Source organism: Callionymus lyra, chromosome 11 (assembly GCF_982586985.1).
Source record: "Callionymus lyra chromosome 11, fCalLyr1.hap1.1, whole genome shotgun sequence".
Taxonomy (NCBI): Eukaryota; Metazoa; Chordata; class Actinopteri; order Syngnathiformes; family Callionymidae; genus Callionymus; species Callionymus lyra.
The window spans coordinates 5362288-5368991 of NC_141828.1; positions in this window are offsets into that span (position 1 = coordinate 5362288).

Genomic DNA, 6704 nt, shown 5'->3' on the forward strand with positions numbered 1-6704 from the left:
ACGACAAGTACAAGCTGGATTACTGCAGAAAATACTGCCTTGTAATGTCAGACACTTAGTCAGAGTCATGGTTCATCAGGTCAGATGTTTACTTTCATCTCTCTCTCCTTCAGGAACCATCAGTAGATTCTGATCCACAGACCTCAGAGCCCGAGCTGGGGTGTAAGTCTGGATCAGATCACTGATGGAAGGTCTGACCATGAATAGATCTGAAAGTAAGAACCAGAATTTTAAAATGATCCTGAAAGAAACTGGCAGCCAGTGAAGAGTTTGAAGGAGAAATGTGAGTTCTTCTACTAGAGCGGCTCAGAATTCTGGCTGCAGAGTTTTGTATGAACTGCAGGCGAGACAGTGTCATTATTTATTGTATTTGATTGTTAGAACTATTAGATAAAGAATGTTCTTAACCCTTGTGTTGTCTCTGGGTCAAGGTTAAACAACCTCCCTGGCTTCTATAAATACATGTGCAGTGGTAGAGGTCATTCACCTTGACCAAGAGGCAACCAATGGATACCACAAACACTTTTGTATTCAGGCCTTCGGGTCACCTTGACCCAGAGATAACACAAGGGATACCACAAACACATTTGTTTTCAGACCTTCGGGTCACCTTGACCCAGAGATAACACAAGGGATACCACAAACATATTTGTTTTCGGACCTCCAGGTCACCTTGACCAAAAGACAACACAAGAGATACCACAAACACTTTTGTATTCAGGCCTTCGGGTCACCTTGACCCAGAGATAACACAAGGGATACCACAAACACATTTGTTTTCAGACTTTCGGGTCACCTTGACCCAGCGATAACACAAGGGATACCACAAACATATTTGTTTTCGGACCTCCAGGTCACCTTGACCAAAAGACAACACAAGGGATACCACAAACACTTTTGAATTCAGGCCTTCGGGTCACCTTGACCCAGAGATAACACAAGGGATACCACAAACACATTTGTTTTCAGACCTTCGGGTCACCTTGACCCAGCGATAACACAAAAGATACCACAAACACATTTGTTTTCGGACCTCCTGGTCACCTTGACCCAGAGACAACACAAGGGATACTACAAACACTTTTGTTTTCAGGCCTTCAGGTCACCTTGACCCAGAGATAACACCAGCGATACCACAAACACATTTGTTTTCGGACCTCCTGGTCACCTTGACCCAGAGACAACACAAGGGATACTACAAACACTTTTGTTTTCAGGCCTTCAGGTCACCTTGACCGAGGGACAACACAAGGGATACCACAAACATATACCACAAGAAGAGACTTTCTCTTATTGGTCAAACAAACACATGCTGATTTCAGCAACGGCGCAGGTGTCTCACAACAGGACAATAACACTTTTCTAACACTAGGTGGAGCCAGAGAAAAACATCTTCAATCTTAGATAGTTCTACTTAAATCTTTTACCCTCAATATTTAAGAATACATTAAACTCCACTTAAAACTGAAGGAGGTTTTAATTCTTTCCCTTTTTCTTTGGTGAAAATAAACATTAAAACAAATACATTTATGCGACTGTTATGTCGTTTAGTTACAGTTTTGGCGATAAATGAAAACTAACTGTTAATGTAAAAATATTCTTAACTGTATATTTGTATACAGTATATACAGTATATGTGAGTAACTTATACTCACATATAAATGTTGTGTCAATTGTTTAATAGTGTTTGAATTTTGAATTACACTGTAGCCTGCAGTTCATACTAAACTCTGCAGCCAGAATAATTAAAGTACAAAGTATTTATATTCATGTACATCAGATGTTTTCCTGCCATTTATCTGTTAATCCAGTGACTTGATGTCGATGTAAAGAACTATTGATGAGATTCTTCATAGTCCATGACCTCGGTGTGACCTTCAGTCCCGGTCTAGTTCATCTGAATCAGGGTCTAAACCGTTGGTCTAGCTGCTGCCTCAGCATAAATTACTCAGGGGACCCCCTGCCCCCCCCCACCCCCCCAGTCCAGGCGTCTGTGATGCTGTGAATAATTCAGGACCATCATAATCTATATTTCAGTCACAGGTTCATACAGCGTTTATACGACTCAGAACCATACGTTCCCATCAGAGGAGATGTTTCTGGTCGGAAGAGAAGCTGGTCTCGCTTGGAAATACTTTCAAAATACAAGTTCTTGATCCACGTGTTGGGATCGTAACGAGGAGGTTGTTTAGGTTTTAGTACAGTTTGATGATTTTAGGCGTTTGAGTCGATACGTACGGAGTTAAAATACATCCAAACTTAAGATTCTGTGTGTGGAACTACATGTACATGTGTGTCAGAAACTACACAGATTCACCACTTACATATATTTTAGCTACATTTGTCTCAGAATAAACAAGTAAAAGGTAGAAATCGACCTATTTTTACCACGAAAAAAAAGGGCCAAATTCCCCATTTTCGTAAATAATGTTGGAAAACTAAAGCACGACATCCGACGGACCTTGTGAATGTAAACAATTGTTGCCCAAATGAGTAAAATGTTGTTTTTTAATGGCTGAAAAAAGGTAGGATTTGTGTAATTGCTGATCCACATGTAAGTAAGTAAGTAAGTAAGTCATTTTTATTTGTTTAGCGCTTTTCCAGACCAGGGTCACAAAGCGCTTAAACAATCAAAACAATATTGAATAAAGTAAATGTAGTTTCACACACAGAATTTTAAGTTTTACACGTGTATTTTTTTTGTTTTGTAAATCAAAATGACATTAATAAGTACAAATGTTATTTTTAAAATACAAAAATACAAGTAATGAATATGAATTTTACAGTCATGAGTCACAGATATAACTGAGACAAAAATAGCTCCATAGATACAAAAATAGCTCCATACATACAGTGTGTCGTCTTCATGCCTGCCTGGACGCACAAACTCATATTTCCTCCCTTTCACAAATACTCTCAACTGTGTTTTGTTACCATCGCTAGTAACTGCTGATGGAAAGTTAAGGATTCAAGGTAAACGTCATCATTTTGACAAGATTTGAGCTCACGAAAGCTCAGACTAGTTAATGAAATAAATCGTTTTTAACTAGTGTTCTATTTATTTGATTTATTCATTTTCTTTTTCAACTACCCCATGTATTATTGTTTTTGTTGTTGTTAACATGTTATTAAACACTAAATAAAAATTCAATGGTGGTCATGGGTGAAACCCAGCATGGACCCCAAACTCTCTGTCATTTACTTCATACAAACCTAAGGACCAGCAACACAGAACCATAAACAAAACACTGTTTAAACTTTTATTTTGAAGTTTATTTTTGTTCTTATGGGTCTATTCTGGTGACAATGACATCATTTATGCTCAGTTTAACGCTGGAAGTTCTCTATGGAAGTCAATCTTTGCCAACAGACTTTGAATAGGAATTTCTAACACTGAAGTTTTACAGCATCAAAATCAAATTTTGAATTAAAAAAATACATCAAATTTCATGCACTGTATTTGTTATAAATGCATAAATAAATCAGTGTCAAATTCAATGTGTAAAAAAAAAATTAAACGCAAAAATGATCTTTTAAATTCAATGTAAGAATAAAATCGATATAAATTAATTCAATGTTTAAAAAAAATAAACAACTTTAAATAATTAAATGTAAAAGAGAGAGAGAGAGAGAGAGAGAGACGGATGGATGGTTGGATGGATGGATGGATGGATGGATGGATGGATGGATGGATGGATGGATGGAGAGAGAGAGAGAAATGGATGGATGGATGGATGGATGGATGGATGGAGAGAGAGAGAGAGAGAGAGATGGATGGATGGATGGATGGATGGATGGGTGGGTGGGTGGGTGGATGGATGGATGGATGGATGGATGGATGGATGGATGGATGGATGGATGGAGAGAGAGAGAGAGAAATGGATGGATGGATGGATGGATGGAGAGAGAGAGAGAGAGAGAGACGGATGGATGGATGGATGGATGGGTGGGTGGATGGATGGAGGATGGATGGATGGATGGATGGATGGAGACAGAGATAGATAGATAGATAAAAAGTAATCTTTTAAATGTAATGTAAGAAAAAAAATCGATATAAATGAATTCAATGTTTAAAAAAAAATAAACAAGTTTAAATAATTAAATCTAAAAAGGATCTTTTAAATGTAATGTAAGAAAAAAAATCGATATCAATTAATTCAATGTTTAAAAAAAATAAACAAGTTTAAATAATTAAATGTAAAAAGGATCTTTTAAATGTAATGTAAGAAAAAAAATCGATATAAACTAATTCAATGTTAAAAAAAACAAAAACAAGTTTAAATAATTAAACGTAAAAATGATCTGTTAAATTCGATGTAAGAAGAAAATCGATTCAATGTGTAAACAAAATAAATGTAAAAACTCACGTTAAAAAAATCAGTCTTAGATATTGCTATGACACAGATTTACTTCCATCGTTGTCACATGAAAGTTTCATACATGGAATAAACAGAATAAAACACCGGCACAGAATATAAAATAATGATGACGCGGCGAAAAAAACCTAAACGTTTACTGTAAGCCGGCTCAGCATCAGGCCTGAACCATCCTCGTGTGTCATCAGGTCGGTTTAGGCAGGTTCATCCAGGGTTCATCCAGGGTTCAAGTGGAAGTTCAGGCAGAGTTCAACCGAGCGGATCCTTAGGGGGGGATGGGGGGACGCCTGGGAGTCGCTTCGCTGTTTAACGGCAGAGATAAGAGATGGAAACTCAGAAGCATCAACAAACACACAGAACATGATCCCGCGTCGCTCTGTTGACATCATTAAAAATGAACACGGAGGTCAGGAGACGTTCTTCAGGGGATATAAGAAGATCCTGGACGGACAACACAGTGGATCTTAAAAAGCTTACGCAGTTGATTGGAAAAACCAAGGTCTGCTGGTCTGGTTCACTGCTCTGAGGGAGGGTCTTGACCCCGGTGGTCCGAAGATGAGAGGATGAAACCAAGAACCTGCAGGATGAGAAGCTGCTACAGTTCGTCTTCTTTGGACGACACAAGAGTCACATAAGTCCTTCAACTCTTTGGTTTTTCTTCCTGTTAGCTTAGGTTTGGTAGAACTTTATTGTAGAATTTTTTTTTTCCAATTAGCCACAGCAATACAGCAATTATTCATAAAAAATAAATAAAAATAAAATAAGAACAAAGAGAAATAAGGAGAAAGAACAAGATGATACAATATTAAAATACAAGTCTAAAGATAAAGATAAAGAACATGGATCAAAGAAAAATAACAAAGACAAAGGACAAAAAAGACAAAATTGTGCGTCAAAACAAGATTGAAAAACCATTTTAAAGTTCATTTGTTCCTGTGACATATTGACATGTCCCATCATAATGAGACCATGTTTGTATTAGTTCTTTTGTTTGGCTCAATGGCCCCTGACAACAAAACAGCTTGTAATGGGGGGGGCTTAGATATATAAGGGGAGGGGGGTCCTTAGAAACTCAAACTTTTCGGAACCGTTTCATGTTTTGTGACCCATTAAATACCGGATCTGGAACGACACCAAGTCAGAGACCACGCCACCTCAAGGCACATGGAGTTGAGAAACATCTCCAAGTGTAGGAAGAAGTGAGGGATGATGGGAGATGGATCAGTGCTCGTGTGAATCTTGACTTCTGACTGACACGAAGAAAGATAGAAACAATAATTAAAACACCCTTAAGAAAAAAACAAGTCGTTTGTAAGAGCATTATCTCAACAGATCTTATCGTTGACCCACCTCTGACTTCTCCACTCTGTCCCTGGGAACCTTCACCCGGACCACCTCAGAATATTTCCAGGAGGGACTCGTGGAAGTCTCTAATGGAGCTTAACCCCTCAGCAACCGTCAGGTGTTTAAGCGGCTGAAGATGAAGTCCAGGGCGACTCCTGGATTGTGGGATGACGTCGGTGGAAAAAAAAAGATAATAACAAAGACTTCTCACCTTGAAAAACATGTTTAGCTTTTGTTTTAGCTTCTTAGTCTGGATGGTTGTGACTAGTCTTTTAGGACAATATGGCTTTTTAAAATAAAGAGATGTGTTTGGTGGGAGAGGTCAGGACAAGGAAGGTGGTGAGATGAGAGATATAATCTCTGGTCTTTATGTTCTTGATATTTACTATTTATTCAGTTTACATCCTAAAGCTTAATAGTATTTTCTCTCAACAAAATGTGTTTTCATATTGTGATTTGGGAACACACTGATCTGGGGTAGCATGGGAAGGGAAGGATTATGTATCTTAGACTTTGGAGCAATAAAGTTACCTTAAACTGTCATATTATATATCATATCATACTGGGTTAGGGTTAGGGTTAGGGTTAGGTCAAACTTGTATCTACTCAATACAGGTTAGGAATTGCCTTCAAATGGCTCTGATATCCACTCAAGGGTTTTAAATATGTTTTACTTTGACAGAGAATACATCTACATTTTTTGGAGGGTTACATTGAGTGTTGTATACATAGGTTTTGTATCTGGAAGTTAAAGTTCTGGTGGAAAAGGGTAGACCAAGGTCCAAGTGGATGATCCGTAGATAGATAAAGTTAACGATATTAATGCACAGACTAATACTAAATAGATTTTGATGGTGTATTCATGTACATGTACTTTGACATGAGTAGGTTCTACCTCGATAAAACATCCTACAACATCCTCTGGTCTCATCCATAGCAATGTAGGTCAGTGTGTTAGCTTCCTAAACAAACCCCTGAGGGTGG